We start from the raw sequence: 24,061 nt of genomic DNA, 5'->3' as shown, positions 1-24,061 counted from the left end.
TGATGTGAAGGCGAAAAGTATAACTGGGTTCAAAGAAGAATTATATACGTTCATGGAGGATAGGTCCGTCAGTGACTATTAGCCAAGAAGGTCAGAGATGCAACCTCATCTTCTGGGTGTCCCTAGCCTCTCACAGCCAGAAGCTGGGAGTGGATGATGGGACGGATCACTCAAAATTGCCCTGTTCTGTCCATTCCCTCTGGAGCACCTGGCACTGGCCCCTGTCGGAAGACCGGAGACTGGGCTCGATGGACCCTTGCTCTGACCCAGCGTGGCCGTTCTCATGTTCAGTGTAATGTTTTATTGAACTGATCTGAAAGTGTTTCAAGTCAGATAACAAAAAAAATCAGAATATTCTGATTTGGTCCAAATGACCCCAAACAAAATATTTCAGGTTTGGTTTTCCCTACGAACGCTTGAAAATGTTTGGGAAAATCCAGTGTTCAGGAAGCCGCATTTTCTGTTGGCGAATCCCTAAGCAGCTGCAATCGCTAGACATCGCCAGGTGCGATAGATAATAATATTACTTGTAAACTCTACCAGGCCTCTCACGACAAGGGAAGAGCATAATAATCCCCAATAGTTGTTACTAATGATCATAAATGAAACAAAGCACTTAATTAAGCTATGAAATGAATTGCCAAAAACGCGGACAGCAGATATATCCTGGGAAGTGTCAACTTTCCCATGTGTTATGAAATGATTTTACTGCTGTCGACTGAGGCAGGAACAAAATATTAATCACAAGACGAGCACATTGGTGATCGCAAAGCCTGGGATGTTTTATCTCAGAGAGGTAACAAATAAGGGAGGATGTGGCGAAGGTATACAGAATAATGCATGGTATGGAGAAGGCAGCTGGGGGACATGTGTTGATCCTGGGCAAAAGTGCCCAAGGGTGGGGTTCACAAAGGGTGGTAGGTGCCTAAATCAATGGGAGTTCTTAGGCTCTGAGACCCTCCCCCACTCTCTGGGTTTCAGAGCCCAGGCTCCAGCCCAAGCGGAGACGTCTACATGGCTATTTTTGGCCCTGTAGCTTGAGCCCGAGTCGGCTGAGCTGGGCTCTGAGACTTGCTGGGGTGGGTTTTTTTTTTTTTTTTTTTTACTGCTGCAATGTAGACGTCACTGAAGCGGTTTTGAACATTTGACCCCCTTTTTTTTAACACAAAGGCCAAAGGGCATTTTATGAACCTGGAAGGTGGCAAATTCCAAAGGGAGAAAAGGAAAGACTTGTATACAGTGCAGAAGTTGCTTGTGCAATTCATGGCCACAAGATCTCCTTGAGGCTAAGAGCAGAGTAGGATTAAAAACAAAAACAAAAAAAACTGAACCAGCCTGATATATGGATAACAAAAATATCCAGAGTTTCATTTCCAAAGGAGGCTATGGGATTTGGGAACTCAAACGTAGGCTTCTTTGAAGAAAATCCCAGCCAAAAAAAAATAAGCAAGAGCTTTAGAAGGGAGGTAAAATTCCCACCCCCTACCCCGCTTCAGGAGATAAGCCAGCCTAATTAATGGGGTAATCATTAGGACAAAAATCTAGAGGCGCCAGCTGAGCTCAGGGCCCCATTGTGGCACGTGCTGTAAGCGGGACTGCTGGAATGCTACTAGCAGCTCGGCATTGTGCTAGGCACTGTACAAACACCTAGCGCTAAGACAGTCTCTTGTCAGAAGGAGCTTACTAAAAGTCTATCGACAATCAAAGCACAGGAGACCACACAGCAGATCAGAGCCAGGCCTAGAACCCCTGGCCCCTGTATTCTAGGCCATGCCCTTCACTGGACCCCATTGTCACTTGATATTACCTGGGGGTGGGTCTGCCATAAATGCCTATTGCTGCCCCTAAAGCAGCTGGTGCCTGGCCACTCTCGGAGCCAGGACACTGACCTAGATGGAGTGTGGGGCTGATTCACTCTGGTGGGTGCTGTGTTCCCTACGGGGATTCAGAGAAGAAAGCCAGGAGTGGATTTATTTTTTAACTTAAGGAAGAGACAGAGCAAGGCGCTGCTTGAAGCTATCGGCTCTCCAGGACAGGAATATCTCGTATATTTGGGAGGCACGTAGTGGATTGAGGATGCTACTAAAATCACATAATAACCAGTTAAGGGGGTCTCAACTCACCCATCCAAACCCTTCAAACAAGGGAGCAACTATGTAAGAGAACCTTCGTTCCCTGCCGCCCACGCGTCACATTGACTGCTCTCGTTGGTGGACTCCTCACCTGCCCAGCAAGCCGCCTTCTGCTTTGTAGCTGTTCAACACAAACACACACACACACATACGGGGAGGGTTTGGTTGCATGAGGTTGGGCTTAAGGTTTTGCACTAGAGGAGGAGCTGGCAGGATTTCGGGTGCACCCATTACGATTATGTGCAACTCACCACTTTGTGCTAACAGGTTGGCATACCTTGATAGTTAGAGGCCCTATTCCATCCTCATGCTTCAGGGTAAAAGCTGTCAACAGCTGGGGTCAGGAAGAATTTGTCCTGCACCCAGCCTGACATGGCTAGTATAGAGCATCTAAAGCATGGTCCACTGCTGAGGACTCAGAACTGGGAGACAGAAGACATGGGGTCTCTTAGTGAATGTAATAGTGCTGCCTTACCTCGGCTAGCCGGTGCCTCAGTTTCCCCTCACACAGGTTAGATCTCCCAGCTTCCGCAGGAAGGACTCACTGCCAGGCTCAAGACTCTTTCTGGGCACAGTTTTATTCTTCAAAATAAAAAAGCAGTCCCTCTGCCCACCCTGGGCTACAGCTTCCAGACACTCTCCCCCGGTCCCTTTCAGGGCTGAAAGGGGGTCTTCCCTTCTCTTTGCTCCCCTGCTTCAGAGCCACCTGCAGGCCTCTCAGCTGAGCCACTTACTGGCTGTTTATGGGGGTCACCTGGAACCTCCCTCTCTCCCGTTCCCCGCTGGGTCTGATAAATGAATAGGGCTGGTTGGGCCAAGGGCCCCTGGCCATTAAAGGGACAGGCCACTCCGATACACGGATTACTTAGTACTTGCCCTGCCTCGCTTTTTCCACCTTTAAATTGCCGAGGATGATGCTCACCCACCTACTTTGAGATCTATACGTGCTGTATAAGCACCCAAAGTTATTACGGGACATCCTGGGGGCTTTACCATTTGCTCCCTGAAGGATACCAGGCTAAATGGACCATTAGGGGATGCTGGTTGGGAAGAGCCCTGCGTTGTCCCCATCACTCTGTGGGTTTGCAAGATAGCGACTGGAAAGCCGCCAAGCCAGGCTGCACTCGCGTGTCCTTCAGGAGGCTCGCTGATGGGATTCACAGGGGCCTCCCATGGATGTTGCATCTCGCCAACTTCTTCCCTCCACCCCGGCCTGTCTCTGGCTGCTGTTGGTGTTTTTTCAGAAGCAGCCAAATACGGAAAACAGACCCTTTTATTTCCGTTTTCCCACCAAATGAGGCAGCAGCCTCACAGGTGGTTTCACGTTGGTTGCTTAGCGACCAACATGCTTAGTGACCAGTGAGGGACCTGTGATCGCACCTCCCAGAGTTTCCCAGGGTGCAGACCAGGACTCAAGCGCTCCTCTGCTTGCTTCCTTCGCGCAGATAAAGGTTACCAGGAAACACGCCCACCCCGTTCCTGGGAAGTGGGTTCCCCTCCCCAAGGGGAGGTTTCATTGCAGAGTTGGATTTATTTTTAGTATTTCAGCATTTGTTGGATTTTTGGTTTTGATTCTTGTGAAAGTGATGGGCTAATAACATGGGTATAACTCCCTGCAGCTCTGCTGATGCCCCTCAGTCCCGACCCGCAGCCCCCCTGTTATCCCAGCCCTGGGCTCCCGACACCCACCCCTCTGCCAATGCCCCTCAATCCCGACCCGCAGCCCCCCTGTTATCCCAGCCCTGGGCTCTCGACACCCACCCCTCTGCCAATGCCCCTCAATCCCGACCCGCAGCCCCCCTGGTATCCCAGCCCTGGGCTCCCGACACCCACCCCTCTGCCAATGCCCCTCAATCCTGACCCGCAGCCCCCTGTTATCCCAGCCTTGGGCTCCCGACACCCACCCCTCTGCCAATGCCCCTCAATCCCGACCCGCAGCCCCCTGTTATCCCAGCCCTGGGCTCCCGACACCCACCCCTCTGCCAATGCCCCTCAATCCCGACCCACAGCCCCTCTGTTATCCCAGCCCTGGGCTCCCGACACCCACCCCTCTGCCAATGCCCCTCAATCCCGACCCGCAGCCCCCTGTTATCCCAGCCCTGGGCTCCCGACACCCACCCCTCTGCCAATGCCCCTCAATCCCGACCCGCAGCCCCCCTGTTATCCCAGCCCTGGGCTCCCGACACCCACCCCTCTGCCAATGCCCCTCAATCCTGACCCGCAGCCCCCTGTTATCCCAGCCCTGGGCTCCCGACACCCACCCCTCTGCCAATGCCCCTCAATCCCGACCCGCTGCCCCCTGTTATCCCAGCCCTGGGCTCCCGACACCCACCCCTCTGCCAATGCCCCTCAATCCCGACCCGCAGCCCCCTGTTATCCCAGCCCTGGGCTCCCGACACCCACCCCTCTGCCAATGCCCCTCAATCCCGACCCGCAGCCCCCTGTTATCCCAGCCCTGGGCTCCCGACACCCACCCCTCTGCCAATGCCCCTCAATCCCGACCCGCAGCCCCCCTGTTATCCCAGCCCTGGGCTCCCGACACCCACCCCTCTGCCAATGCCCCTCAATCCTGACCCGCTGCCCCCTGTTATCCCAGCCCTGGGCTCCCGACACCCACCCCTCTGCCAATGCCCCTCAATCCCGACCCGCTGCCCCCTGTTATCCCAGCCCTGGGCTCCCGACACCCACCCCTCTGCCAATGCCCCTCAATCCCGACCCGCAGCCCCCTGTTATCCCAGCCCTGGGCTCCCGACACCCACCCCTCTGCCAATGCCCCTCAATCCCGACCCGCAGCCCCCCTGTTATCCCAGCCCTGGGCTCCCACCCACCCCTCTGCCCGGAACCCCAGGTCATTGCTCACGGGGCTACCTTTGCTGCCGTGGCTTCACAGCCTTGGTCCCGGCGTTGGCTAGATCCAAGCTAGCTCGAGGATGTGCCCGTGAGCGGCACTCGCGCCCTGTGCTTGCAGTGTCCGAGAGAGAGCTGAGCTCAGAACACGCGCAGGATCTGCGATTGCTGCAACCGCTCCGCTTGCTCAAGGCTGCAGTGTCCTCTTCCTCTTGTGCGCTGGGTGGTTCTGGGTCAGAAACTAGCTCTGTACAGTAGGACTTGGTGTTTATGGGGCTGTTTTGCCTCGCTCCTCACTTACAGACATCAGTTGCTCCCCGCCCCCACCAGGTTCCAGTGGGAGGTAGGGGCCTAAATACCTTTGAGCATCTGGGCCTGAGTACTTCCAAAGAGCTGATTGCCCAACCCTGGGCTGCACCGGTCAGGATTTGGGACCTTTTCTTGCACTTTGTCTGCACAGCACCGCACGGACCTGTAGCACTGCGTCAGTGACGGTGCAAACCCAGCCCCCGGGGGCCAAAAGCTGGTGGGGGTTTGGGATTGTGGGCAAATGCCCCCCAGGGAGTGTGAGTGAGGTCTGCCAAACGCCTGGCGCAGACGTTTGGAGCCTGGAGCCCACAGCTCACATTGGCAAAAGCATCTAAGGGAATTATTTCCTGGGTGCTGGGTCTTGCCCACATGCTCAGGGTCCAACTGATCGCCATATTTGGGGTCGGGAAGGAATTTCCCCCCACGTCAGATTGGCAGAGACCCTGGGGGTTTTTCACATTCCTCTGCAGCATGGGGCACTGGGCACTTGCACCTTTAAACTAGTGTAAACGGGGGATTCTCTGTAACTTGAAGTCTTTAAATCATGATTTGAGGAATTCAGTAGCTCAGCCAGAGGTTAGGGGTCTGTTACAGGAGTGGGTGGGTGAGGTTCTGTGGCCTGCGATGTGCAGGAAGTCAGACTAGATGATCATGGCTGGTTCCTTCTGGCCTTAAAGTCTATGAGACTTGGGAGCCAAGTCTGATTTTCAAAAGCTCCTTAGTGACTTAGGCACTTAGACCATTTTAACCCTGATCACCAACGGGGTCCAGCTCATTCATTGACGAGTTCTCTGCGTCGACGCTGCGTTGGGTATGTTTTAATTTGTGAGTGCTGGGGATGGAGAAGGGTCTAGAGAATGTAATTTGTAAATTACAGTATTAACAAAGGGTAGAAAATGCAGATGGATTAAGCCCTGCACCACTCCTGTCGGGCAGGGAGGAATTGTAACAAATCTGGGCTCTGGAGGACTTTGCTGTTACTAGAATGGGTTGGAACTCGCATATGGTTTTCCTGGACATTTTCAGGAAAAATATGATCCCTGTGAAAGCTGAACTTTCATTGAAATTGCATATTTCCAGGCAGCTCCTGTAGTTATTCGGCTGCGCACCATGACAGGGGCAAAGATAGAACTCCAGTTTTCCTGCCTGTAGAGCCCAAGCCCCTACTGGCTTAGCTAAATCATTGTCCGCTATTAGCAGTGTAGGGCCTAGGACACACTTTTGAGACATTCCAGTTCCATCCAGTACAGGGCAGTGGTGCACAGAGACACACACACCAGCCAGGTTCATTACACTATTATTAACCTCATTTTTGTACAGAGGGAATAGAGACCTAGAGAGGGGAGGTACAAAGTTAGACTCCTCAAATCAGGCACACACAGGATTAGAAACACAGAGGGATGATGTACAAAATTGGATGCCTAAAATCAGGCCTACCCAAGTTGGAAACTTTTGGCCTCGTGAATTTGTCTGAGGCTAGTCAGTGGCAGACCCAGCAATAGAACCCAGGAGTCCTGAGTGCTGGGCTGATACTTCCAGTCATGATGAGGCTTCGGGAAACGTTCATGACACTGGCTTGTAGATCTCTCCAGAGAGCATCTTATTCTGCACTGGTATCGTGTCTTCTGGGTGGGCTGCAGTTGCAAACCCAACAATGGATGCTAACGTGCAAACACACAACGCCCCTCTCCCCCCCCCCGCAATGGCTGGTGGTGAGTCACCACCGCCTGCAGTGAGGGAGGGGGCTGGCTGATGCGTTCCCCTCGCAATGTGCTGTGCTGGAATTCAGGAGTGTGGCAAGAGCAGCTTTCCACTCTCCAGCGCCAACGCTGATTCTTTTTCTTTTTAAATTTAATTCGCTGGGAGTTTCTTTGACAGGTTCCCTGGGTATGGAGGCTGCTGTTCCAGGTGTGGGGGCGGAGATGGGCGGAGGGGAGCGCCGCGTGTTCTGCTGCCTAATTTCTCCTGTGCGCGCTGAGCGGCTGTTACAAGCGATTGCATTTCTGAGCTTCAGAACAGACCGGTAAACAAAGAGCTTTCAGCAGGGAGCGAAATGCTGGGAGGGGTCTGAATGCGACTGAGAAGCCAAATCCGTGGGCCTGCTGTTCTGGCATGATCTCGTGGGCTGTGTGAACAGGAACATAGGACATGTCGTCCCAGACTGGTGGCCTATCCAGTGTCCTGTCTCTGACAGCGTCTGGTACCAGCTGCTTCAGATGTAAGTGTAAGAAACTTACAGGAGCTAGTGTTTGTCTTTCCCCCGTTGCCACTGACGCTTTGTCACACTCCTGTCTAACACAACAGTGGACGTTCTTATTATCCATATAAATGTCTGATCCTTTCCTGACTCGGCCGCCAAGATACTTGTGGCAGTGAGTTCCGCAGGTTGACATTGTGTAACCCGGTGTGTGAAACGTGTTCCGGCTTCCATTTCATAACCCCTCTTGCTTGTATTTGAAGAATGGCCGTAGTGGGTCAGACCAATGGTCCACCAAGCCCAGGATGGAAAAGGGTCAACAGGAGAACATCATAATCTTATATGCCTCTGCAGCTGTAGAGATGCTGGTCTCCCAAGCAGGCAGACCTCTGAAACATAAGGAAAATCCCCAAGGGCTCAGTTCAGCCCTGGCCTCCTATCAGAACAAAGTGATTTCACGTTACCAGATACTAAGGGCTTGATCTCAAGGCAGTGGAAAGTCTCCCCCCTGACTTTGGCGGGAGGTTGGGAGCAGGGTCTCTGCCACAGCAGTCTCAGCAGAGGGGGAGAGGACAGAAGTCGTGCTTTGGCCTTGCCTTGGGCCCCCTTGCCCAGGGGTGAACTTCACCCCCTCTGTGGTGGGAACTCCCTACCGGTGCCGCTCACGCAGCGAATCCAGAGCTCAAGGGTCCTGGCAATTTCCTACAAGCGAAGAGTCGTCATGGAGTTGGGAAATATCCTGGTGTTTTCCAGCATGGCCCCGCTGAAGAGCAGGGCGTTGATTAGCAGCCCCAGCGAAACAGTGATATCACCACCACCCAGCTGTTCCTTAGTAGATCTCAGACGGCTTCACAAAGGAGGGCAGGATCCCCATTTTATAGATGGGGAAACCGAGGCACATCTAAGAGGCCAAGCTGGGACTAGACCAGTGGTCCCCTGAACCCCAGCGCATGCTCCTTCATGCTGACGCTAGCGTTGGAAGGGAGATAAAACCTCATGCGTCAAGGTTGACCCCACTCTATAAGTATTAGTGATTAGGGTGAGGCCTTCATGAGGGCCAAGTCACCCCACGACTGCCTGCTGTGGGGGGTCTGGCACCTTCCTCTGAAGCAACTAGTGAGGAAGGATGGTCCCGTGGTTAGGCTTATCACCTGGGACTTGGGAGACCTGGGTCATGTCCTTGCTGTGCCACAGACCCCTGTGTGACCTTGGGTGAGTCATTTAGCCGCTCTGTGCCTCAGTTTCCCCTCTGTACCATGGGGCTAATAGCCCTGCCCTGCCTCAGGGGGGTTGGTGAGGATAAGTATATTAAGGATGGTAGGGCACGAAGGGCCCTATTTTAAATGTATTGAGGTGCCTAGCTCCAACTGATTTCATTGGGAGCCAGGTACTTGACTCGGCACTGTGGTAAAGGGGGCTTTGATCTGGTGCTGGGGATGGAAGAGACATTGAGTCTGATCCAGGATCGCGATTCCTAGGGCCCTGGGCAATTTGGGAGAGTTGGGCAAAGTTTAGGGCAGGCAGCACCGCTCCCACCAGCCTGTCCCTTGTTCGGGGGACGCCATGTGCCCGCTGTGGCCGGCTGGGAGCCTCACAAGAGCTGCAGCTGCCCCTATGGCACAGGGGCAGAGGCGCTGAAACTGTCCAAGCCTCTCTCGCCTGGATGGGGGGGGGTGCCAGCCACCCCTCTCACGGGGACGGCAGCTGGGCTGTTGTGGAGGCTGCTGTGTGTGCGTGTGTGTGTGTGTGTGTGTGTGGGGGGGCGATAACACCTTCCTCCCAGCCAGTGGGGAGAGGAGCCCCGGCTGATGCGGGGAGGCAATTCAGGAGCAGAGCAGCCTGGCGGATCCGTCTGCCCTTTGCGTGCCCAGCAGCGTCCAGGCTCCTTGTGAGGAGGGACTGTGGCCACGGCTCCTTTTCATTTGGTGCGGACTTGGCGCCGTGAGGGTGTGTTTGTGGTTGGGGGTAGGCCCGCATGTGTGCGTACGTGGCAGGGCGCATCTGTGTCTGTAGGCTTGGGTACATGCGTGTGGCCATGTGGTGTGTGAGTATCTAGAGAGGTGTGCGTGCGTGTGTCTAGGTGGGTGTGCATATGTGTCTAGAGGGGTATACTGGGTGTGTGTGTGTGTGTGTGTGTATGTATCTAGATGGGTGTAGGGTGTATTCAGTTGTGTATGTAGCTAGATGTGTCTGTATCTAGATAGGTGTATGCTGTGTGTGTGTGTCTAGATGGATGTGTGTGTTTGTGTAACTAGATGAGTGTGCATGTGTATCTAGAGGTGTGTGTGTGTGTATCTAGATGGGTGTACTCTCTGTGTGTATGTCTTTAGATGTGTGTGTACCTAGGTGGGTGTGCGGGGGTGTGTAACTAGCTGTGTGTATGCGTGTGCGGGTGTTTTTAGATGGATGTGTGTATCTAGGTGGGTGTTCTGTGTGCATGCGTGTGGCGGTATGTCTGCGTGTTTACATGGGAAGCTGGCTGGATCTGGGTAGGTGGCGGGTGGTGGTGTGAATACGTGTGTGGCTGGCTTGGTGGTTTTTGTGTGCACCCAGCACCGCCTGTATTCAGTCCCCAAGTGGCTGTCATGCCATAGGGTGACAGTGTAGCAGTAGCCGCAGCCCTGACTCAGGGGTTGGGTGGAGCTGCATTTCCCCAGGGGGAGCTCTGGGAGGGACGGTGCCTAGGAGGCAGCTGCTGGCTTACATGCAATGAGTGTGATAGGTCTCAGGCCAGTTCCCTTCAGCCGAGATGTGTCCATCTCACTACAGGCCTGATCCCGATCAGGGAGAGTCTTAACATTGATTTCAGTGGGGTTTGGACCCCCAAAACTGTGAGATACCATCACAGGTGTATCTCAACCCTGGCCTGGAGAGGGCACTCCCAGGGGGCTCTGCCTCATTGGCCTCTCTCAGCTGGGACAGTGATACAAGGGGGGCAGCTGTGATCATCCCCCTGGTGTGGTGCGGGCCCCTGTCCTGTGAGAGACAAACCAACTCCCCAGCACTGAACCCCGAACTGCCGAAGGAAAGTGCTGAGTGTAAGGATTACCTGGGGCGAACTCAGGCCGAATTCCACGCTCCCGCCAACAGGACCAGGGGCTCCAATGTTACACGTGACGTCTGGGAGAGATGGTGGGAAAGGCAAGAGAAATCAGTGCAGTGGGCCCCACCCTGAGCTCGCTCACCCCCTCTCTTCCCCCCGGTGTAAATACAAAGTGAGCTGCCCCATTAAACTATAGAGGCCTGATCTGGTCTCACTCCCACCTGTGTAAACGCAGAGTGACCCCATGGGTGTCTGCGAGACCGAGCCGGAAGTCTGTGGGCCTGGCTCTGTTCTCACTCACCCTTTGCCCAGGCTGAATGAGTAGCCCTGTTGAAATCAGTGGGGCTAATCGTGGAGGGGGCAGGGGTCCGGCTCAAGGGGACCAATCTGGTCCTGTGAAGCTGGGGTTCCCACTGTGAACCTTTAGAGGGCTGCGCAGTTCCTCAGATGCCTGCCACCTGAGCTGCAAGCAGCTGCCTTCTCGGATGCTGTCTCCACCAGCTCGTGATAAATTCCTTCCCAGATGGTCCCTGCTTTGTCCTCTCACTGTCTCCAAATAAACATGGGTCCGCTGCTGCGCCTGGTACAAGAAGATCTGTTTTCACCCGTTCTTGGCTGAGATGCAGAGCGTGGGTTTGAAGGGAGCTGTTGGGCGAGGGGGGAAGTTAGGGTTTCGCATCCCCTGGAACCCCGAGGCTTGTTAGACCGCCCCTGGCATTTATTATTAGCTCCCAGGTGAGGCCTGTTTAAATAAACAGGGGTTAATAAGTGACCTTGTAAGAGAAGCCTAGTTTGGTGGTGAGAGCCCGGGACTGGGAGACAGAAGTCCTGGCTTCGGGCTAGCCGCAACCCTGGATCTGAACACAGCTGAATTCTGTGGTGTTTGCAGTTCAGCTCCCCAAATGAGCCTATTCCTTCTTTGCTGCTCTGTGCCTCAGTTTCCCCACCTGGGGATGATAGTTCACCGCTTTGCCGGGCACAGCCGTGAACTGGAGTTAGTTCATATTTGTCAGGTGCAACAGGGTTTAAACCTGGGACTGCCAGAGCCACAGCATAGGCTGTAAACAACTGTCGGGCAGACACTGCCCAGCCACACTTAGCTGGCCCCATGTCTGGCTCACCAGAGGGAAGAATTCAGCTCCTTGTGCTGCCTGCAGTCTCTGACCCAGGTCTGCAGGTGCTGTCCATTCTGGTGGGGCGTGCAGGCCCCACAGCACTGCTGTGTTCGGATCCAGGGGTTTTTAGCTGAGCCCCGGATAGATCTAGGGGCCAACTGGGAAGTTTGGCTCCTGCTCTGAGCAACTCAGGCTTCGGGGATGTCTGGATCAGGGCCTGGTTCTTGCCCATATCTAAATATTGCCTTGGAGACCCTGGTTCCAGCTGTCGCAGGGATAGCCCCTGGGAACCAGCCTCGTTCAAATCTGGGGGGGGGGGAGAGAGGCCCAGCCAAACTTCAATGGCCTGGCCAATATTGGGGGAATCTAGGGTGATGGGGACGGTCTCATGGACCGGTGTCTCCCTGCACCTGCCATCAGAGGCCTCCTCCAGCCCCCACCCCGGGGGAATCATCCACTACAGAGTGGAACGTGTGTCATGTGTCATTTCCACCGCTTTGTGGAAGCCAGACTTCCTGTGAGGGAGTCACGTGATTAACTGCTGCGGGCTGGCATCTGTGTCGTTTCACTGTGCTTCTAGGGCAGCCTGGTTTCAAAGCAGTTCATGATACAGGTGTGTCTCCGTCCCCCCTTTACACAGCTGTGCCTATGCCCCTCAATCCTGAGCCACAAACCCCCCGCCAGTCCTGGTCTCCTCCGTCAGGAGTCCTGCCACTTTCCCCATCTACGCTGCCTCGCTGTGCCCTTCCCCTTCTAGCCCTGAAGTAGCCTGGTGCCCCCCAGTTTGGGAAGCTCCGATCTGTTCCGTGTATCTAGCTTGGATCTCTCCATGAAAGGCACCTGGAGCGTTGCCACTTCCTTCCCGCCCTGGGATTCCTTGCTCCCTCACTGCCTGCAGAGTCCCCCTTTGAGCGCTCCATCCCTTCCCGTGGGAGGCTGTCCCACCCCTTCCCTTTCCTACTGACTAGGGAGTGGACTGGTGGGAATCTGCAGGTGACCTCTCCCTGGCCTCCAGCGCCTTCCCCACGCTCCCTTGTGCCTGCCCCCAACCACGCCCCGTGCGTCGCTCCCTGTCCGTCCCTGAACCCAGGATGGGGAGCGGGACGTGTGCAAAGGGCCAGGAGCGTAGACACCTAGGAGCGCCCAGAAAACCCGCCTCGTTGGCCAGTCTGCACTTCCAGCCGAAATGTTGCCCATTTAATTTCATCCCATTGCTCCTGTCCCCCCACTTCGACCACCGGAAACAACGATCTTGGCATTCACACTCCTCAGATGCCTTATCCACGCTAGACAAATTGGGAAGCTCTTTCAGTCCTTCTCCATTAGTCAGTCCTTCCCACCTCTGCCCTGACCGTTTTCCTTGCCCTTTCCTGAACTCCCTCTACTCTGCCAGCACCTGAGTATCAAGACATCAATGTGCTTGCCCTGACGGGTGATAATTAGGCCCCTACCAATTCGCGGTCCATTTTGGTCCATTTCATGGCCATAAGATTTAAAAAATCATAAATTTCATGATTTCAGCTATTTTAAATGTGACATGTCACGGTGTTGTCATTGTGGGGGTCCTGACCCAAAGAGGAGCGGGGGGGCGGGGGGTCGCAAGGTTATTGCAAGGGGGGGTTGCGGTACTGCTACTCGTCATTCTGCGCTGCGGCTGCTGGCATCGGCGCTGCCTTCAGAGCTGGGCCGCTGGAGAGCGGCGGCTGCTGGCCAGCAGCCCAGCTCTGAAGGCAGAGCCACCGTCAGCAGCAGCGCAGAAGTCAGGATGGCCTGGTGGGGTACGGGATTGCCACCCTGACTTCTGCCCTGCTGCCTGCAGAGCTGGGCCCTCCGTCAGCAACTGCCGCTCTCCAGATGCCCAGATGTGATGGCAGCACAGAAGTAAGGGTGGCAATACCGCAACCCCCCCTAAAATAACCTTGCCACCCCCCTGCAACTCCCTATTGGGTCAGGACCTCCAATCTGGGAAACGCTGGTTTCCCCTGTGAAATCTGGTCTTTTGTGTGCTTTTACCCTATACGATATAGATTTCACGGGGGGAAACCAGATTTCATGGTCCGTGACGCGTTTTTCATGGCTGTGAATTTGGTAGGGCCCTAGTGATAATGTCATATCAAGGTGGAGCAACGCAATGTCTTCATATGCTTCTGACACTCAGGGCTCATTGGACTCTCCTGCCCTGCTAGAGAACCACAGAGATGGGTCTGGAACAAACCCCCAGGTCAGCCATGTGGAGTTAAAGAGGTGATGGCCTTTGGAACCGTGGAGGGTCTTGCGATCAAGACACACAATGTGGCTAAATGTAAATGCGTACACCACAGAACAGAGACTGCAGGCCATACTTACAGGCTGGGGGACTCTATCCCGGGAAGCAGTGACTCTGACAAAGATTTGGGGGTCCTGGTGGATATACAGCTGAACGGGAGCTCCCAGTGCAACGTTGTGGCCAAAAGAGCTAGTGTGATCCTGGGATGCATAAACGGGGGGATCTCAAGTAGGAGTAAAGAGATTATTTTACCTTTGTGTTTGGCAATGGTGCGACCGTTGCTGGAATCCTGTTCCTGTTCTGGGCACCACAATTCAAGAAGGATGTTGATGAATTGGAAAGGGGTCAGGGAAGAGCCATGAGAATGATTAAAGGACTAGAAAACATGTCTTGGACTCAAGGATCCCAGTTTATTTAGCTTAACAAAGGGAAGGTTAAGGGGTGACTTGATCACAGTCTAGAAGTACCTACATAAGAACAGCCACACTGGGTCAGACCAGTGGTCCATCTAGCCCAGTATCCTGTCTTCCGACAGTGGCTAATGCCAGGTGCCCCAGAGAGAATGAACAGAGCAGGGCAATTATCAAGTGATCCGTCCCATGTCATCAGCTCCCAACTTCTGGCAGTCAGAGGCTTAGGACACCCAGCGCAGTGGTTTGTATCCCTGCCCATCCTGGCGAATAGCCATGGATGGACCTATCCTCCATGAACTTACCTAGTTCTTTTTTGAACCCTGTTATATTTTTAGCCTTCACAACATCCCACAGGTTGACTGTGCGTCGTGTGAAGAAATACTTCATTTTGTTTGTTTTAAACCTGTTGCCTGTTAATTTCATGTGGTGACCCCTAGTTCTTGTATTATGTGAAGGGGTAAATAACACTTCCTATTTACTTTCTCCACACCAGTCCTGATTGTATAGACCTCTTTCATATCCCACCTTAATAGTCTCTTTTCCAAGCTGAAAAGTCCCAGCCTTATTAATCTCTTCTCATATGGAAGCCGTTCCATACCCCTAATAATTTTTGCTGTCCTTCTCTGCACCTTTTCCAATTCTAACAAATATTTTTGAGATGGGGCAACCAGATCTGCATACAGTATTCAAGCTGTGAACATAGTATGGATTTATATAGTGGCAATATGATATCTTCTGTCTGATTATCTATCCCTTTCCTAATGGTTCCAAACATTCTCTTAGCTTTTTTAACTGGCAGTGTACATTGAGTGGATGATTTCAAAGAACTATCCACAATGATTCAAAGATCTCTTTCTTAAGTGGTAACAGCTAAGTTAGACCCCATCATTTTGTATGTATAATTGGGTTATGTTTTCCAATGTGCATTACTTTGCATTTATCGACACTGAATTTTATCTGCCATTTTCTTGCTGAATCACCCAGTTTTGTGAGATCCCTTTGTAATGCTTCACAGCCAGTTTTGGACTTAGTAGTTTTGTATTGTCTGGAAATTTTGCTGCCTCACTGTTCAACCCTTTTTCCAGATCATTTATGACTATGTTGGACAGCGCTGGTCCCCGGACAGATCCTTGAGGCACCCCTCTATTTACCTCCCTCCAGTCTGAAAATTGACCATTTATTCCTACCCTCTGTTTCCTGTCTTTTAACCAGTTATTGATCCATTTCACATTTGAGTTCCTTCAGAACTCTTGGGTGAATACCGTCTGGTCCTGGTGACTTACTGCTGTTTAATTTATCGATTTGTTCCAAAACCTCCTCTAATGACGCCTCAATCTAGGACAGTTCCTCCGGTCTGTCACCTAACAAGAATGACTTGGGTATGGGACTCTCCCTCACACCCTCTGCAGTGAAGACCAATGGAAAGAATTCGTTTAACTTCTCTGCAGTGGCCTTATCGTCCTTGAGTGCTCCTTTACCACCTCGATCATCCAGTGGCCCCACTGATTGTTTGGCAGGCTTCCTGTACCATCGTGGCTCACAAACATTGATGTATTTATCCTCTCGGCATCATTATCCCCCACTACTGATGGGGAACTGAGTCACAGAGAGATGGAGTGACTCACCCAAAGTCATACTTGAAAGTTGCAGCAAGCAGGGACTTGAACCCAGCTCTACAGAAATGTAGACTCCCCCCCGCCCCCCAACCACTGGGCTAACCTTTCTGCGGGAAAGCTGTTGGAACTGTTCTAGCATCGCTGCGGGGCCGTCTCATGTCCCAGGTCAGCCCGATTTCAAGCTTTGCAAATCCGTGGCAGCGGTAGCAACTCCATGACGCTGAATGGAGGCACGGTAGTTGAACAGGTTTCAGGCATCATTTGGCTAGCCTGTTTGGACCAGGGTTAAAGACATGTCCTAACCTTGGCCAGGATACAGCTAGCTGCCCACATCTCCAGCTAGGCTCTGGTGGGGCTAGAAGCACAGGTGAACTGAATGTAAACCTGGTTACTTCGCCCACTACGTGGGGAGGCCGAAGACAGATAGAAGCCGGACAGGTGTGTGTGTGGGAGCAGTTTCCCCTCCAAGAATGCTGGAGAAAGGGAAGCCGAGCTGAGCCACCTGGGAAGAGAAAAGGAAGCGCCGAAGGAAAGGGGGCTAAAGAAAGACTCGAGGAACGGCCCGTTCAGGGAGTGTCTGGCCCGCCCCAGTGCAGTCCCGCCTGGCTGAGGTAGGGGAGCAGGTTTTGAAGCTGTCAGGTTCATCTCCTTACCCCCTTCCCCTCGTGCAGCGAGGTTTTCCTCGTGCGTCGGATGCTGCGGCTGCACCGGCCGCCTTTGCAATATGCAAATTCCTCTCTGCACACTTGTGCGAGAAGGAAGGAAGTGTCTGTTCGGTCAGAGCGGGCTTGGCAGAGGGAGAGGCAGCGAGGCGTGCGGAGACAGCCGTCTCAACAGTAAGTGACACTTTTCTCAGGCTGCCCCGGACTCTGGGGCCCTTTGCCAGACGTGCGCATGAGCCTGGCTGGTGCCGGCCCCTCAAGTGCCACTGGGACTGTGGGAGGACAGGCTGGGGCGAGTCACACTCTGCAACGGGGGCGCAAACAGTGATGGGTCAGTGTCAGCCCCCGGGACAAGAGGGTGCTGTCAGTGGAGTACCAGCCGGGCTGGCCTTGGCCCTGGGTGTGTCCAGAGCTGGATTTAGTGCTGGTGAGAGGAGCCCTGGGCAGCGAAATCCTCTGGGTATCCGCAGACCAGGGCACGGGCAGCCGCTGGGTAAGCTTCCTGCTCTGTGGCTCAGCCCTGAGGGGGACGGGATGCTGCCGGGGCAGCCTTCAGCACAGGCCCCATGGGTGCCCCCGGCCCTGGGACAGGCGTGGGGACACCCCAAATGGCCCTTCTCCGGATCCAGGGTGTCTGCCAGGGCAGGCCTGCTCTGTGCCGGCAGGTGCGGTGGGCAGCGGTGGGTCTCAGGTGCATCCCAGAATCCTTTGCGCCGCTGCCCAAAGGTTTGTGCGAGGAGGCCCTGGAAAGCCGGAGCAGGAGGAGGGACACCGCTGCGGGGGAAGAAATATACACAGGGCGAGGGCGGGTTGCAGGATGAATGCAGCAGGGGCTGAGCCTGTCAGGGGGAGCCATCCATGGTGACGGGTATTGAGGTGCCCACCAGGGGCTGGGTTGGGGCCCAGCACATTCATTGTGCCACCCCATATAGCCACACCATAGGAATTCTTGGTCAGCACCAGCTCAGGCCGGAGTCAAACTGGAGCCCGGGGGTTCGGCTTCCCAGTGGCCAGCCGGTTCCCTGGGGTGACAGGGGAGAGCAAGCTGGGAATGTGCAGGGGATGAAGGGGAAAGCAGGGGTGTTCCTAGCCCCACGCTCATGAGCCCCGGGTCACCCCGTTAGCCAGGCAGCCGCAGGGAGACAGCCCAGCCCGGCGAATGGACAGGGCCTATGTAGTGGGAGAGCCCGGCTCAGCGGATGAGGAGGGACGTGTAGGGAGAGCCCTGGCCCGCTGGGAGGGGATTAGACCCGGGCCCTCACTCAGTTATGCCAATGTCGTCTTACGCTGCCCTGGCAATGAAAGGGGGCAGAGATGGCCTGTATGGGGGTGTCCCCAGCTCCCAGCCCTCGGTGGACGGGGTACGGCAGGGGTAGGGCTGGAGAGCATTGCTCTGTTCTGCTCTATCCCGGGGCCATGCAAAGTCATGTCTAGGACCCAGGATATGGGGACTGCGGATGTGGCTGAAAGCCCCCCTGCCCCCAATCCCTAGCTCAAGTGCAGAAAAGGGGTGACCGAAATCAGGGCTGTTGTATTTCAAGAGACCAGCTTCTCTGGTGGGAGGGAAAGCATGTGTCTTCCACCCTGGGATTTTCAGCTTCCACGTCTGGTCTCTGTAGCTACTCCCCACCCACTCTTCTCCCTCTTTCAGAGTCAGGGGTGCCCAGAGGAAGAGATGCACCGAAAGGCATCCATAATAAATAATAGCACCTAGCTCTGACCATCAGCAGATCTCAAAGAGCTTTACCAAGGTCGGTATCATTTCCCCCTTCTTACAGATGGGGAAACTGAGGCACAAACAGGGGACGTAACAAGGTCACCCAGCAGGCCAGTGGCAGAGACCGGAATGAAACCCAGGTCTTCTGAGTCCCAGTCCAGTGCTCTAGCCTGGATGAGGGGAGATGACGCTGTACATGGGTTGGGTTTGCTCCAGCCTTTGGCTGCTACCCATCAGACATGCTACCCAGCACTGCCCTCCTCCTGCAGAGGTAGGAGCACGCCAGGGAGCTCAGTGTCGCTCGGACCCACAAGGCGCTACATCCAGCTCCCCTGGGCCAGTCAGACAAGCCAGGCACTGCGACACGGAGCCTGGCCTCGGGGGAGAAGAGAAAGGAGAGCCCAGACCATACCTCGGGTCTGGGCACAACGGCTCAGCAGCCTTCGCTCCAATTACCAGCGTTTATTTTAGAGATGCAGCCCAAAATAAACAGAGCTGTGAGATTGGGAGAGAAGGAGGAAGAGCTCTCCCTTGGAGGTGAAACGCAGCCGAGGAGAATTTAGGCTGAACATCAGGAAACCCTGCCTAGCTGTGAAATCTACGGGGATGTGGAATAAACTCCCAGTATAAGTGGTGGAGGATCCTCTCGCAGCTGGACTGGACAGAGAGAGCAGCGGGAAGGGAACAAGCTTGCCTTGGGGGAAGGGGTTGGACTAGATGGGAGTTCTAGATTATCCGTCTCTGGATCTTATGCTGCGTCTAACCCTGCTGCGACAGCTGGTGAGCGAAGGGAACAGTATGCAGAACGGATCTTGTGGGGAAGAGGCGTCTGATGGGGAGCTGCTGGGGTAGGTGTTGGGTCTGCTCTTATTTTGTCTCCGACTGTCAATTTAACACGTTCCCTTTCCCAGAAGAGGGAATGACTAGCATGATGAAATGCACCGGTTATTCGAGGCTGGGTGGTGGGCAGAGCCGCAGTGAGGGGAGAGATAGGATGGGAAGGGGGCCAGAGTGATTGGGCAGGTTATTATTGTAGTTACATGCGTGTATAAGGAGCATGTCACTGTGACATGGCGTGAGTCATGTTAATATGCCACATTGGAAGAGCTAAACCCTTCACCCTGCAGCTGTATAGACCAGTGGTTCTCAACCAGGGGGTACACATACCCCTGGGGGTACGCAGAGGTCTTCTGGGGGTACATCAACTCATCTAGATATTTGCCTAATTTTTCAACAGGCTACGTAAGAAGCACTAGTAAAGACAGTAAAAACTGAAACTTCCTGCAGACAATGACTTGTTTATACTGCTCTATATACTATACACTGCAGTGTAAGTACAGTATTTATATTCTAATTGCTTCATTTTATATTTATATGGTAAACAGGAGAAAGTCAGCAATTTTGCAGTCACAATGCGCTGTGACACTTTTGTCTTTTTATGTCAGATTTTGTAAGCAAACTGTTTTTAAGTGAGGTGAAACTTGAGGTACCCAAGACAAGTCAGACTCCTGCAGGGGGTACAGTAGTCTGGGAAGGTTGAGAGATACTGGTATAGACAGTGGAAATAGACGGGACTGGGGAGCTGATTGACCAGATTTCCATAGCAGTGGGAAGCCTGGGTAACAATATGCCTCAGCCCCACCAAGACAGGGCTTTCAGCGCTCACGTGGGAGATTAGGGCTTTGTAGATAGCGACCAGCACCTTGAATTTCACCTGGGTGTGGACTAGTAGCCGCACAGCGATAGGAGCCTATGGGGTGATAGTCTGCTGCCAGTCCGCTCCACTCTGAAGGTGGGCAGCTGCAGTCTGCATGAGTCTGAGCTTCTGGGGGGCTTTTGTGGTCAGTCCCAGCTAGCGGCCGCTGCCCCAGTCAAACCTAGGGGTCAGGAATGGCAGAGGCAAGGACTCAGGAACTGAACTGGGGGTGGGCAGAGTTGCAGTACCTTCCGAGCTCCACCCACAAACCAGGCTCCAACCTCGTGAGACGCCCTGTTGTGCAGATGTTCAAAACATTCTCTTGGGCGCCCTGTGGATCCATTTGTGTACGGATCCCTCTACTGTGCGACTGGGCTGCCCCACCTCGGTCCTTGGTCTTGGCTGCCCCTCTGTGGGGCTTAACGTACCCTGTTGGGCTCGTGGGGATTCCCTCCTCCTCGAGGGAGGGAGGGTGGGGGGGGAAGTAGTTGCATCTCCTAAATAACCGCCCACTCGGAGGGCCAAAAGGAGAAGTTGTGTGTATAGATCTTCAAACGCCATCCGCCCTCTGCTCTTGTATCTGCTTTGATCAGCTGGGAAGTAGTTAACGGAGGTGATATTTTTTACAATCACTATAAATGCAGCTCTGCTGACCAGGTGTGAGTCTGCCATGGGCCTGCCTCTGTTTCTCCCCCTTCATGGGGCTCTTTCAATAAACTGCCCGCAGGCTTTATTTGCCCAGAAATGCCCTTCGCCCAGGGTCTAATTTATTGGCATCTAATACAAGCAATGCTCAGTCCTGAGGCATCTCTGCTCCTCCTCTCTGCCTGGTTTCTGCATCTCTTCCCTGCTTCAGCATTTCACTCTCAGCCCTTTCCAGCTGAAGGCTTGTGGAGTCTGCTTTCCCGGGCCCTTAGCCTTTTCCAGCTCTCTGGCTTTTGGGACCAAACCCTTCCCTTGGCCAAGGACTTTGCAGGAGACCTGTGTAACTCCTGCTCAGAGCAGCTCTTCTGACCCCTTTCGCAGCTACTTTCTTCAGGCCCCTTTCAGTTCGCTGGTTAATCCTTGCTCAGACCTCTCATCATTCTGTGTCGGCAGCCAGCCCGATTCCGTCTTTTATAAGGCCCTTCCCTTTCAATCCTCAGCAGTTAATTGATCCGAAGTGCCTTTCCTTTCAGTCATTCGGGCATTAGGCAATCAGTCCTGGGTGCCTTCCCTTTCACGCTGTGACAATCGCCACTGGGCTTCTGGGCTATCACCCTTCCGTAATGAACAGGGGCAGTTGGCCCCTCTCAGAGCTGTTGCTTCAGGCTGCCTGCAGACTCAGGCAGGAATCACTGCCTCGGTTACACTCAGGTCAGACTCTGAAAGTTTAGTTCGTAACCATGAGGACCAGAGAATGAAAGCTGAGATTCTGGAGAACAAATGGGCATCTCAGAGAGGAGTTGGTGGTGGGTGGCCACCCAAATTCAAACCCTGAAAAGTGTGCATCTCAGAGGAGGGGCTGATTTCGGGCACTGACCTTTTCTGAGAGGCATGGAGCAGCACTGAGTGTAGGAGGACTCTGAGTTTGCAATCCACAGTGAGCAGGCAGGCGCCTTCAGGGGCTGGGAGCAACAATAGATTTAGCCATCTCCTCTAAGCGTTCCCCCTGGCTGACAAGCATCACCTCCGTCTTTAGTTTAGTTTCAGTCAACTGGCCATCCTGGGCAGGAAACCAGAGTTGATATAGAGCTACTCTGGCTAATACGTCTGGGGGAGTGGCCAATAACCAGCAGCACACAAACCGGAGACCGGTGTTGGTGACTGAGGCCTCTGGGTAATCGCTGAAGGCACATTAGATTAGGAGCCCGTCTCTCCTGGCTCTGTGGCCTGCACTCTGACCACTAGACCACACTTCTTCCAGCCAGCGGTACAAAGAGGAAACTAGGAGGAAATTGAGCAGAGGAAGATGTGGGCTGAATATCAGGGGAAATATCCCGACGTTCTGTTCTGTATAGACTCTTAGACTGCATTCATCAGCATGGCATCTGAGCTTCTTCACTTAAGTACTGCACTTAAAAAGGAAAAAATCAAATACACAGCTACGAACTGAGGAATACCTGCCTAGGCGGCCGTACAGCTGAGAAGGATCTGGGGGTTACAGTGGGTCACCAACTGAATATGAGTCAGCAGTGTGATGCAGTTGCAAAAATGGCTAGTATCATTCTGGGGTGTATTAACAGGAGTGTCGTAGGTAAGACATGGGAGGTAATTGTCCCTCTCTACTCAGCACTGGTGAGGCCACAGCTGGAGAATGTGCCCAGTCTGGCCTGGCAGCCACAGCTGGGGTGCTGTCCACAAGTCAAGGACAGCCACAAGGCAGCAGCCAGTGAGCCAGGATCGTGGTTATTGCTAGTGCCAGGATCAACAGGCAGGAATCAGGATCAGAGGCAGGCTGGGCTCAGAGACTGGAGATCAGAAAGCCAGGTGAGGCCTGGCATCACAACAGGCCCGAAGTCTATGTGGTTGCATTGACAACTGCCTGGGCCACTCTCCAGGGTGAAATAGTGAGCATGGGCCAATCAGAAGGCCGCAGGGCGCTGTCACTCTGGACCCTTTGGGCGGTACTTCCTGCAGTGCCTAATCTCCACAGTGCTCCCTGGAGGTAACTATATGTAGCCTCTTGGTGGTGATGTGGGAACATCAGCTGTCCCAGGTGCTATGGACCTGGCTTCTAGGCCCACGGATTCTAACAGATCTTGGGAAACACTTTCTAACTCTAAGGGATGCTGTGCGATCCCCATCACTAGAGGTTTCTAGGAACAGGTTGGACAAACACTTGTCAAGGATGGACTAGGTTTACTTGGTCCTGCCTCAGCACAGGGGCTGGACTTGTGACCTCAAGGTCTCTTCCAGCCCGACATTTCTATGATTCTTCCAGTCATGCATGAAGCCACGTGACTACATTCTGTCCTCTTCTCCCAGGGGGAGACGCGGAGGGTCTTGGTTTGGAATATGTACACACACACACACACACACGTTTCCTTGTGTTTGTATTTGAGAAGGCAGGTTGAAGAAATGCGCCTTGCGCTTGGAGCAGAAAGTGGCGGGGTGGGGATGGTCCTCGGTTCCTGGGGGAGTTCATTGCAGTCCCAGACCGCACCCGGGGAAGGTTCTGTCTCCTGCCCAGATGAACTTTTCACCCTTATTGTTGAGAGCTCCATGGTGCCGGAGGAGCAGTTGTCAACCACAGTCTCATCCCAGAGCTCGGTTAGATCTTTTACATACTCTGGGCCCAGGCCACGAATAAGGAGCAAGCCCTTGAACTTGATTGGATATTCTGTGGGAAGCTGGTGGAGGGGGCAGAGGATGGGAGTAGCCTGGGCTGCTGAGGAGAGACGCTGCAGTGTTCTGTACTAGCTGGAGTTGCCCAAGTGCCGATGGCTTCCTGGCCAGATGTACTGTGTTGCTGTAGTCCAGCCGAGACGTGACCAAGGTGTGAATCGCTGAGGCCAGGTCTTCATCCGCCAGCAGGAGCCAGACACTGAGATCTGAACTCGAGTCAGCTCTGTGCCAAGGCAGGGCTGCTGTCATGCATTTTTAAAGACATTGTTGAGGGATGTTTTTTCCTGTCAGCTGCAGGTAAATTCTCACGCTGGTATTTACCTCCTCCAGGCAGCTCTGGGGGCTGATGGCCAGTAAAACGCCAGCCAATCAGAAACTTTTCTAGACCGGTAGGGGGCAAAGGCGCAGGTTCTGCCGCCAATAAGACTGCACTCCGGGGTGGGGGAGGGCGGGAAAGAGATTGACTAAGGGAACCGGATTGGTGCTTTGGAAGCCATTGGGTGTGGTAACTCGGCTCTGAGAAATCTCACTGGCTCTTGGATTGGACTTAGATGATTAGTTCCGTTAGACCGAGAACTGGAGAAGGGTGAGCACCAGACACGGGGACTGGCGGGGGGAGCCTGTGGGCTGCACTGTGAGAACTCCCTGCCCCAGGATAACTTGCGGGTTGCTGCCCCAGGAGAACATCTGCATATGGGGCCCTGTAGTGACAGGGAATAGT

The 24,061-nt window shown here is 53.9% G+C and overlaps 1 protein-coding gene across 10 annotated transcripts in view; it reads left to right on the top strand.

The window, feature by feature from the left end:
* PTK2B (protein tyrosine kinase 2 beta) overlaps nt 1-24,061 on the top strand; it is a 108,870-nt gene that overhangs the window by 14,163 nt on the left and 70,646 nt on the right. For 2 of the 10 annotated variants that reach the window (XM_043542037.1, XM_043542033.1), the window contains exon 1: nt 18,384-19,165. The exons of 6 other annotated variants lie outside the window; for them this stretch is intronic. The gene's annotated coding sequence lies outside the window, so the exon portion shown is untranslated. Of the gene's footprint in view, nt 1-16,674; nt 16,775-18,383; nt 19,166-24,061 lie in introns of those variants that run through there. 2 more of the 10 variants (XM_037893775.2, XM_043542035.1) reach the window with 2 other exon arrangements.

The sequence above is a fragment of the Chelonia mydas genome, chromosome 3, assembly GCF_015237465.2.
Source record: "Chelonia mydas isolate rCheMyd1 chromosome 3, rCheMyd1.pri.v2, whole genome shotgun sequence".
Classification (NCBI taxonomy): Eukaryota; Metazoa; Chordata; order Testudines; family Cheloniidae; genus Chelonia; species Chelonia mydas.
This window is presented reverse-complemented; position numbering and strand designations above follow the sequence as displayed.